At 46.6% G+C, this 11,829-nt stretch overlaps 1 protein-coding gene across 1 annotated transcript in view; it reads left to right on the top strand.

Annotated features, from left to right (window-relative positions):
* Positions 1 to 4,266: 4,266 nt before the first annotated feature.
* LPAR4 (lysophosphatidic acid receptor 4) overlaps positions 4,267 to 11,829 on the top strand; it is a 152,416-nt gene continuing 144,853 nt past the window's right edge. Inside the window, exon 1 of the mRNA XM_078688516.1 lies at positions 4,267 to 4,567. The gene's annotated coding sequence lies outside the window, so the exon portion shown is untranslated. The remainder of the gene's footprint in view (positions 4,568 to 11,829) is intronic.

Raw genomic sequence — 11,829 nt, 5'->3', positions numbered from 1 at the left:
CCTCCAAGGAGAAAGATGAATCAGTGGAGGGAGTTATCCTTTCTCTCTGTCTAACTCCTTAACAGCAGAGGGACTGCCACCAAGTGCTCAAGCAGTACCCCTTACTATTTTCCCTCATCCCTGGGACTACCCACCTCTGTACCAATGATGTGGATACAGGTGGCAGCCTTCATGACAAGAAAAAATCTTACAGGATGACTGACAAGGTGAGGGCCAGCATTAAGGATGAGGCTTCCAAAATGATGGAGTTGAGGGTGATAGAGCCCTACAGTAGACCCAGGTCCAGTCCTGTGGAACTGGTACCAAAAGCTGACCAACCGGGCACCGTGCCTGAACTCAGGTTCTTTGTGGATTACATTAACCTCAATTCAGTCACCAAGACTGATGCTTATCCCATCTCTCGGGCTGATGAACTGATTGATAGGTTAGGGGCTACCCGGTTCTTAGGTACCATTGATCTTACATCAGGGTACTGGCATTTTGCCCTAACAGAAGGAGCAAAGGGGAGGTCAGCCTTCTCCTCTCCAGAGGGACACTATCCATTTAGAGTGATGGACTTTTGACTCTAAAATTCCCCTGCCACCTTCTAGAGGTTGGTGAACCAGGTTCTGGCTGGAATGGAGGCCTTCAGTGCTGCCTACTTGGATGATATAGCCGTCTTCACTTGCAGCTGAAACTACCACCGTTTTTACCTCCAGGAAGTGCTTCAGGCTCTACAATATTCAGGCCTGACTATCAAGGCACTTAAGTGCCAGATAAGGCAGGGGTCAATGGTCGACTTGGACACCTGGTGAGCAGGGGTAAGGTGCAGACCCTCTAGACAAGATAGAGACTATTAAAGCCTGGCAGCCCCCCAAAACCCAAAATGATATCAGCGCATTCAGAGGCCTCAGTAAATACTATATGAGGTTTGCCATGGGATGTGGCACCTTTGTCGCCTCCTTGACAGAGCTGACTTCTAAGAGCAGTCCAGAAATGTGATTTGGACCGAGGAATGCCAACGGCTATTTGACTCCCTACAGCAGGCCATGTGCATAGTCCCTTTGCTCAGGGCCCCTGATTTTTCCAGGAAATTATTTGTACAGACAGATGCCTCAGAGCATGGTATAGGGGCAGTACTTTCACAACTTAATGAAGAGGGCCTAGACCAACCTGTAGCCTTCATCACCAGGAGGTTACTCCCCAGGGAACAAAGGTGGGGTGCTATTGAGAGAGAAGCTTTTTGGTGAGATCTGGGCACTAAAGAAGCTGAGCCCATACCTGTTTGGGACTCACTTCCTGATTCAGACTGACCACAAGCCCCTCAGGTGGCTCATCATGCCAATGAGGGGTTAGGATCAGAAACTGTTGAGGCAGTCTGTTTCCCTACAGGGTATGGACTTCAGGGTGGAACACAGACCAGTGTCAGACCAAGTCATTGCTGATGGTCTGTCCAGATTTTTCTGCCTTAGTGTTGAGAACTCCGTAGAGGTTTGGTAGCTCTCCACTTTCAGCTAAGGGGGACATGTGTTAGACCTGTCAGACTTAGTGTGGTCTTTTGTCAGGCTTTTTGCCTGCTTCGCTCTTCTTGTTGCTGATCTTTTTGTTGGACTTAGGACCTTGAGCACTGTACCACTGCTGACCAGTGCTAAAGTGCATGTGCTTCTTCCCTAAACATGGAACAATTTGTTTATTCACAATTTATATATTTCAGTTTCTTGTAAATCCCTTATAAAGTGGTATACAATACACTGAGGGCCTGTAACTGAAATGCTGCTAGTGGAACTGCAGCTCTGATTGTGCCACCCACACAAGTAGCCCTTCAAACCTTTCTCAGGCCTGCCACCGCAGGGCCTGTGTGTGCAGTTGACTGCCACTGCAACTATGCATTTAAAAGCCATGCCAAGCCTTAAACTCCCCTTTTATTATATATGTCATCCCTAAGGTAGGCCCTGGGTAGCCGATAGGGCAGGGTGCTGTGTAACTAAAAGTAGGACATGTAGTTTTCTGTTTTGCATCTCTGGTAGTAATTTCATTTTTCACTACCATGAGGCCTACTCCTCTCATGGATTTACATTGGGAATTCCTTATTATACTTTTAAGCTGTCTTTTCTGATTGAGTAGGAGTAGCTATATCTTGTTTTATATCTTTGTAATTGTAATGATAAATCCTCTTTACTGGTAAAGTTGGATTTAACATTACTATTCTAGAAATGACACTTTTAGAAAGTTGAGCTTGAGCAGTACCACCTTTAACTTTTAGAAAGTTGGCATTTCTCTGCTCTTAAAGCTCGGTGTACCTGCAGCCTGTCTCCAATACATGTCTGGAGTGGGTGACAGCTTGACTTTGTGCATTCCCTGTAGACAGCCACACTCAAAAGGAGAGTAGTTGTGTCTGTGTGCCCATCTGCATCCTGATGGCTCATCCTGGGCAGGATGGGAGGGAGGAGCTGATGCTTACAACTGAATAGGCAGTATCCTGTCCCCATACAAAGGATTGATTACCCCCTACAGATAGACTGGAGACAGGCCTGGGAAGAAAGGACTTTTGGGCATTTTAAAGACCTTTCTTTGAAGTCACCCCGACTTCAAGGCACGAATGATTATAAGTACTGGGTCTCTGACCCCACCAAATCAGACACTTCTGTGCCTGTAAGAAGGACTGCTGTGCTGCTACAAGGGCTGTCACTCTGCTGCACTGCTGATCTGGAAGACCTACTTTTTTGCTGTGCTGCCCTGCTGCTTTCTGCTCTCTGACCCTGCTGAGGGAGAGCTGGACTCTGCATTGCAACCAAAGTGATCATCAAGGGCCTGTTGGCTTGACTCCTGTTGCTTGCGACTCAGGGCTATCAAAGTCTCTATCCCTGCTCTTGTGCAGCAGTGTGGAGAGATTGACGCTTCCCCTCGACTACGCAGAGAAACCCAGCGCGTCACCCTTTGAATCAATGCCTCTCTGCTTCTGTGCTCCGTCTTAGGAACTGACATATTGCCACCACTGTATGGGGAAAATCGACTAATTGCCTCGTCTGTGGGGACCGACATCAACGTATCACTCGTCTGCACCCCGCATCTTGCTGTTGCGACCAGGGGCAAAGCAGTTTTTCCCCTGGCCTGCCTGGCTCCCCCTAACCAGCCTGTGCTCCATCATGGTCAGCCTGAACTTTTGAATTTGCCCTGGGCCAGTGCGAACAGATAACCCCCTTAGGCGCTTATTGCTTCTAAGCGCTAAGAAACATTTTATTCTTTGAAAATTCATATCTCAACTTATTCATATTTGATTTTTGTTGTTTTGGTCTAGATTTATTGTCTATTTTTCTAAACCAGTGTGGAGTCTTTTTGTGGTGTTTTCATTGTGTTACTGTGTGTATGTTTTGCACAAATACTTTTACATTTTGCCTCGTTAGATAAGGACGACTGCTCTGTGCCACGGTACCAGAGGGTGAGCATAGGTTATCTTTTAGTGTGTATCAGACTTACCCTGACTGGACAGGGTGCATACCTCTGCCAACCATAAACTCATTTTCTAACACTTACCTTTCGGAATGTTGTCCTTTGACATTGCGTCCACAATATTGGGTGTCATGGATATTTTTACCTCGATATTCTGGGGACACAGTAGTAACTGGTCCTCTGTGGCCTCACCTGTAATATGCATCTGCGAACGGGCTTTCTTATGGGGAACAGACAAGCAGTATGTTCCCACTAGGTTCAGCATTTTTCCCAAAAAGTGTGATTTTAGTAAAATAATTGTATCTCTCTGTGTCTCAAACCTGTAGAGTGAATTTGTGCAATATGCTGCCTAATGCTTAGGTCTTCAACCATCACCCCACCATATTCGGTGCTTTGTATTTGCTCGCAAACTGGGCCCACAACAACTTGTATTTGCAGCGCATCATGTTTTACAATAAACGTGGTCCTTTAAAGCGCTGCCCTTATCCTTGAAATTTGGTTCTAACAGACTGTAGCAAACAAAGACCGACATAATAAGATCGTTTGTTTTGCCATCCCCTTGTCTTCGGTTCTTTCGGGGGCTTCCACTCCCCTTGCCCAGACTGTCTCTGCCTGCTAATTGGCCAGGAAATGGCGTCCTTCAATGGCAAGCTGTTCTTAAGCTGTTGAATCTTGAATGCGAAAGCTGCCCTTTGCTTGGCAGGGCTCTGTAAAGAAAACTTCATCGGCACAGTGATTGGCTTCTCGTAGAAAGGAGCCGCGAAGAGGAGGGGCGGGATAGAGGCAGCTAATAATAGCCCCTCGTCCAATGAAAAGCCTCGCCTGTGAGACCCCCAAGTGTTCCCTCGACCCTGAGAGCTTACACAGACATCAGCCTCTTTCTTGTGTGTTCTGTTTCCTGCGGGCACGCCGGCTGTGGCACAATACTCGGGAAGAAGCCGAGATATCAGGAATTTCCTTCGGATTCCAAGGATTGGCCGAACCCTGGAAAATGCCGGAGCCCTTCGATGCTGCTGCCTGGATGATGCAAAGTTGGATACATCTGTGGACATTTACAGAAGCATCCAAGCACGTTAGGAAGAGCAGATAACTGTCTGCAGTCCCAGTCAGGCGTGCTGTTTACCCAGGATCTGATGGGGTGAGTTTCCTGCTGGTTTTAGTTTACGTATTACCGCCATACCCATCTTTTCATGTTTTTTTTTTGTTATCAATTTGCCTCTGTAAACTTGTTATCAATTTGCCTCTGTAAACAAATAATTTGAAGATCCATTCGTTTTTTTGGGACTTCTTATTGCCGTTGCATTTCTTCAGGTTGAATCAATTGGCCCTTCGGTCTATTTTTTTGTTTTGTATTAATAGCTTTTTTGGTTTGTAAACTGTCTTGAAAGAAAAGTTTAAACAGAGGTCTCGCTCGCTAGCCGTAATCTGTCAATGGGGCAAGATGCGCGCAGGACATGAGTCAAACCAGCAGACGGGCGGGCTCAGTGGGGAGAGAGGCGCCCAGCCGGGAACAGTGTGCACATTTAGTGTGCATAGAATGGTGACAGGCAGGAGGGTGGGGGTGGGGCGACGGATGCTTTCAGTTCCATATCTTTGTGTACTTCCACTGTTTACTACTAGAGCGCGAGACAGGATTGAACACTGGCAACAACCCCCACCCTCCTCCACGAAAATGTCTCCCCCACTGACAGAAGGACTACTTGAAAATGACATTACAGGGCTAATTAATAGGCAAACTTCTATAACGTTTTTGGCACAGACTAACATTTACCTGTTCTTGTTGTACAGTAACTTCCTACGTGTTTCCGATGCATTGTTCCTCTGTCAGTACCCGCCACCTCTAACCCCACGTGGGTCCAGATGTGACGCTTCTGTCGACCCAGACAGCGTTCAGGAAATGTGTGGGGGTGGGGAGAGTGTGCCATTGTGCTACTGTCCAAGGCGGCAGAAGCGGCCTGACCAGTGCAAGGAAGCAGCCCTTTCACCCCAACAGGAAATGCCACCAGAAACGTAGAAGAACCGGAGCCCAGTGTAGTGAGGGGAGTTGAGGGTCAGCCGCAAAAGACAGCAGGGCGAGGAAGCAAGTCTCAGAGCAGCAAAGCCAATCGAGGAAAGAGGGGCAGCTGGGTGTCCGAGACCCCCAAGCATGTAAAAGCCGAGTACAGCGAGGCAAGTTATACTGCTTATGAGGAATGCGGGGGAAAAACTCACAGAGGGGGTGGGTGCATTTGTTAAAGATCTTTTATAAATATGCAAATTCTGTTTGTAAAAAACACAATGTTTAGGGCTGCATTGATGTATTGTTTTTCTGTTTTTTAAGAGGCCTATTTCAGACATCATGTGCAGTAACGCGGCACTTAAAGGATGCGGCGCAACGGCCAGAGCAGCCTACTATGGAGTTAGCTAGGTTTGAGTCACGGCGTCGCCTAAACATCCTGTGATACTGGGCAAATCACATAATCACCCTTGTGCCTGCAAAAAACTGAATGTGTTCTTGTGTAATGTATCTGGTGCACATGTAAAGCGCTTCAGTACCCTCGGATGGTGCGCGCCTATATTATAAAACTATACATAGAATATAGGAAGCAGAACATGGCACAGTGAGGCGAAATGTTCCATCTGCTCGGGGTACTACGGGTGATGAAGAGAGCACAACAGTGTAACCGTTTTTTCTTATTAATATAACGGATTTCTGTTAGGGCTTGTAATTGCTGCTCAAGAAAGGAGTGGCTTGTAAGAATTCAGGGCCATGGAAGTTCAAGGTTCAAAGTTCAATGTTTGAGAATATATGTCTCCTTTCCTCTTACCATGGTTGTGGCTGGTGCTTTCGGTTTCTGAAGGAGACCGAAAAGCAGGAAATGCCACCCCTCAGCCCCCGCCGTCCCCGTGAGTCCTAAGCCTGATAACTTGCAAAAGAAATGCTAGAGGCGGGCAGTGTGTATTTCACTCTATTCTTCAGGATGAAAAACAAGAGTACCCTGGGGAAGGGTCGGGTAGATGGCGAATTCAAGCCTCGCACAGGGAAATGTGGCTCAGCTCTTACTTTAAAGAAAACAACTCGAAAACAGTCTCCAAATAAGATGGGGTGACTCAGGCCCACAGACGTCATCCGGCACGCCTCGATTGTGACTCAAAGCACAGCAGTTCTACATACTTAACTTTTTATGATCATTGTGCAGAAAATTTTATTTTATCCACTGCCAATGTCCGTTCTGTGCAGAAGGCAAAGCCATCATGAGCTGGATGGAGGTTCGTGTATCCCAGTGTTGTGAAAGAGGCCAGTGTGGGAGCCAGCAGAAAGCGGTCTCGCCTGTGTTTTTTTTTCTTTTGCCTCGTGATTTTTAAATAGATCGTCGCCATTGTTTAGCAGAGTAAGCCCAGGATATTGTACAGGTGGCTATCCCTTGCCAGCTTTGTGAGTCGCCCACCCACTTTCCTGCAGACCAGTTCGTGGATTGTGAACACTGTGCACCATCGGAAGCGTTAGTACAAAAACTCAAGAGCAAGAAATATAACGTACACTGATCAGTGGCATGTTGTTTAAGGGCTAGTGTTAGGGAGGGATTCATCATAGAAAAAGGCAACAAAGGGAGGACTCTCAGTGGCCCAGCCCTTAAGTGCACTGTGGGTCCAATATGGCTTCCTTATGGATTCCCGGAAGGCCTCTCCTACCTACTAAAGGGAGGAGGGGTATTTACTGTGGCACTGGGATGAAATACTAAAGTGCAGTCCTCATACTGACGCGATAAGCTACTTATTCATCTGTACAAAACCCCAGGCGTGCACTGTCTCCTATAATAATTATTGTAATATGCCCAATCTAAGAATACTGTGTATGAAATCATGTGTTCATGTGCTTCTAATCACTTTTAACACAATTACTCTGACTTTGGAAAGAAAAGCTTAACTGAGAGAGAAAAAATGTGAGAACATTGGAATTGTTGTGCCCGCATACTTCATGTTTTTTTGACTCTCAACAGATTATGGTAAATGGTGTGCTTGCTGCATAAAAAAGCTTGGAATGAGTTTACTTCGACACAGATGTCGAAATCATGGCATGTCTTGCCTATTTCTGCATACAGAGGAACAATTATTTTGCAATTGCTAATGTTCTATGGTGAAAGTGCACCGATGCTGAAGAGTGGTGCAACTCCAGTGTGGTGCTGGGCATGAAAGCCACATATGGTTGAGGGTTAAATCTTGTTGATACTTGAGTGTGCACTTTACCTGTATAAAAGGCCCCCTATTAATGCTTCAGAATTAAGCAATGTCATCTCTCCCCACGAACCTTCAAACTTGAGTATGCTTGAGGCGTATGATAAACTTCGAGACTATTTGATTCTGAAATCCAGTTTTACTGAGAATAGCAATTGCCTGGAAGTTTAAGTCACTAAGAAGGTATGGTCTATTTTGAGATGCGTTTAAGGCGATGTGCTTTATCCCACAGCCCAAGAAGACATGTTTGGGATTGCGACGATCCTTATTAATGAAAAAGGGCTACTTCGAAGTTAATCACACTGCCTAAAGAACTGTGACAGGCAGCTAAACTTTGTTCACCCTACAGTGATTTCCAAATTGGTGGGGCATGATTCTCTCTTGTGTTATGGAACCATTCTGGTGCTTGGTGAAGAATTTCAAGTCATGGGAATGTTACACAATGGTCTTTTTATATAAGAAAGGTGACCCATATTTACCAAGCCACTACTGCTTTCCGGCTATGTTATATCCTGCTATTAAAATCTAATAATACTCAATATGTACTTCTTGTCCTCAAGGGCTGAGGTTCTGTTATTAGCATATTTCTTTCTATGCCAACAGGCTTCTCCAAATCAGGTCGACTATATCAATCTCTTGTGTGTTTTCTGGCCTGATAACTTCTGACCTCATGAAATTCAGTCCTCCATTTTACTATCCCTATTTTGACCTTGAAGGTGCATTTAACACTGTTCAAAGGTCTCTATACGTTGCAAATCTCCACAAACTGGGAATACAGCACCACATTTAGGGCCTCATTTATGAGAAGTGACGCATCGCTGCGTGAAAGCAGGGATGTGTCACTTCTCAGTGCGCCCTCCTTGCGACATAATTGATGCGTCATATTTACTGTATGACGCATTATGTTGCAAGGAGTTACAGATACGTCAGTATTTCTGACGTATCTGTATGGCGCAAAAGTGACGCATTGCTGGATTGTGTCACAAATGTGACGCAACACCAGCAATGTGTCCTTTCACATGGGGCAAGCCCCATGTTAAAGGGCCTGCGTCAGTCTTACGCCTGCTGTGAGGCAGGCGTAAGATATTGACGCATTTGCACCCTAGAAGTGGCACAGTGAAATCTGGTAGATTTCACTGTGCCACTTCTACGAGGCTTACTTACGTGGGAACGCCCACCCTGCATACATTATACCTGACGCAGGTATAATGTAGTGGAGGGGTTTACAAAGTGACGCATCTGCTTAGATGCGTCACTTTGTAAATAGAGAGTAACAGGAGACAATTTTTACGCTGCCGATGCGTCACAAAAAGTGACGCAACAAAAGCGCAAAACTGTCTCAAGGCCTCATAAATAAGGCCCTTAGTGAGTATAGTATTACTGTTCTTTTAAATATGGGCATCCGTCTATTGTAGCGAAGACATAATCTCACTGATAAAGTGCCCGTCATAAGGAGAGTTAATAAGTGGCTGCCTTTTGGCTTCTTTTTATTTAATTTATACATACCAGATCTTGGCTCTGGACTGCTTGATGTAAACAGTGTATCACCTAAGGTTGCTAGTCTTCAGTCTTTTTTAGGTCGAAGGACCGTCGCACTGCGAAGCAGTGGGCGGAGTCCCGAAGATTTTATGTTTTGGAGTTAGGGGGCTTGGAACCCGCCCCTCTTCTCCATTGGCTTGCTTCCTAAACGGAGGCCAGCCATTGGAGGAGAGGGGCATCACTCCCTTTAAGCCCGGTCATTTTCGGAAATGGGGGGGGGGTGTTTTTTTGCCTTCTTTCTACCTGTTACGTCATCCGTCCCTCAAACATAAAAACACGCCCCCGATTCCAAAAATTTCTGAGCTTTGAGGCAGCCATTTCTGCCCGAAGCTCGCCATGATGGTGGACGCGACTCGCTAGCGCTCTGCTTCTCATCCCAATCGCCTTGAGCCCCCCCCGCACTCTGCCGCACTCTTGCTTCGGAGCGCCGCTCCATTTGCAGCCACCACCGCAGGAATCCCCTGCGGAGATCTCAGAGGGGCCTCTGACTGCACCGCTCCATTTGCAGCCCCCACCACTGGAAAAGACAGGCTGAGCTCGCACAGAGGCCTCTGACATCGCCTCTCCCAGCCTGCTCCTCATTGCAGCCCCCACCACTGGAAACAACAGGCTGGGAGCTCACAGAAACCTCTGACATCGCCTCTCCCCACCTGCTCGTCCTTTCAGCCCCCCCCCATTGCTGTATATAAGCACCACTTCTGTGCACAAACATGCGTTCTTTTCTTTCCGTGCCTTTGGATGCACTCCACTTCAGATGTTGTCAGATCTTCTGGCAATTTCTATACTTATAACAGTGTGCTAGGAAACAATGTTCGAACTGAAGATGACCGAATTGACGCTGTGCCACGACTGCAAGAAATAAATGTCAGTAACAGATCAGCACAAGATGTCTTTGGTGCCTCGACTCGCGGCACAACTCTGTTGTGTGATAAGTGTGCCCTCAGGCACCCAGACGTCACTGAGTGCTGAGAGGCGAAGCAACACAAGCATATGCAAGATAAATGCAAGGAATGAGCATGGATGAAAGCAAATATTACGGTCTAAAAATGTGGGCACATGCTTGCAATAAAAAGTTAACCATACCAGCAGATCAATGGTGCATTTTGCACAATACCATTGCAAGATGGTCGCTCTGTACATATCTCAGTGATCCGCCGTCTTGGAACTGTTTGATGGATAATTTATCACTGATTCGGTCTAGGAGCGCTCTCCCCTGGCCACTGAATGCAATGCTTGGATTTGCATAAAGCACTCATACTGCACCTTGATAACACAGGACAGCAGTCAGCTAGGCTTCTGGTTGCACTGGCAACTGAAGGAGCTGGCTAATTCCGGACGAAGCTCACATCTCTTGTAGCACCCATTAGGATGACTATTGGAGTTGCATGCTCAGTTTTTTAATGGTGTCAATATCACACAAGTATGTCTGGAGTTTCTCTGACTTAAACTGGATGGGAATCGTTTCTAGCACAAGATCTGTTATCATTTTAGCACGCTGGGTAGCAGCAGAGTGCAGATTGTGAGTGCAGAGTGCAGATTGTGAGTTCAGAGTGCAGAGTGCAGATTGTGAGTGCAGAGTGCAGATTCAGAGTGCAGAACGCAGATTGTGAGTGCAGAGTGCAGATTGTGAGTGTAGAGTGCAGATTGTGAGTGCAGAGTGCAGATTGTGAGTGCAGAGTGCAGATTGCAGATTGTGAGTGCAGAGTGCAGATTATGAGTGCGGAGTGCAGATTGTGAGTGTAGAGTGCAGATTGTGAGTGCTGATTCAGAGTGCAGAGTGTAGATTGTGAGTGCAGAGTGCAGATTGTGAGTGCAGAGTGCAGATTCAGAGTGCAGATTGTGAGTGCAGATTGTGAGTGCAGAGTGCAGATTGTGAGTGCAGAGTGCAGATTGTGAGTGCAGAGTGCATATTGTGAGTGCAGAGTGCAGATTGTGAGTGCAGAGTGCAGATTGTGAGTTAAGAGTGCAGAGTTCAGATTGTGAGTGCAGATTGTGAGTGCAGAGTGCAGATTCAGAGTGCAGAGTGCAGATTGTGAGTGCAGAGTGCAGATTGGGAGTGCAGAGTGCAGGTTGTGAGTAGAGTGCAGATTGTGAGTGCAGAGTGCAGATTGTGAGTGCAGAGTGCAGATTATGAATGCGGAGTGCAGATTGTGAGTGTAGAGTGCAGATTGTGAGTGCTGATTCAGAGTGCAGAGTGTAGATTGTGAGTGCAGAGTGCAGATTGTGAGTGCAGAGTGCAGATTCAGAGTGCAGAGTGCAGATTGTGAGTGCAGATTGTGAGTGCAGATTGTGAGTGCAGAGTGCAGATTGTGAGTGCAGAGTGCAGATTGTGAGTGCAGAGTGCATATTGTGAGTGCAGAGTGCAGATTGTGAGTGCAGAGTGCAGATTCAGAGTGCACATTCAGAGTGCAGAGTGCAGATTGTGAGTGCAGAGTGCAGATTGTGAGTGCAGAGTGCAGATTGTGAGTGTAGAGTGCAGATTGTGAGTGCAGAGTGCAGATTGTGAGTGCAGAGTGCAGATTGCAGATTGTGAGTGCAGAGTGCAGATTATGAGTGCGGAGTGCAGATTGTGAGTGTAGAGTGCAGATTGTGAGTGCTGATTCAGAGTGCAGAGTGTAGATTGTGAGTGCAGAGTGCAGATTGTGA

The sequence above is a fragment of the Lissotriton helveticus genome, chromosome 4_1, assembly GCF_964261635.1.
Source record: "Lissotriton helveticus chromosome 4_1, aLisHel1.1, whole genome shotgun sequence".
Taxonomy (NCBI): Eukaryota; Metazoa; Chordata; class Amphibia; order Caudata; family Salamandridae; genus Lissotriton; species Lissotriton helveticus.
Note: the sequence above shows the minus strand (reverse complement) of the source record. Positions and strands in the feature narration are given on the sequence as shown.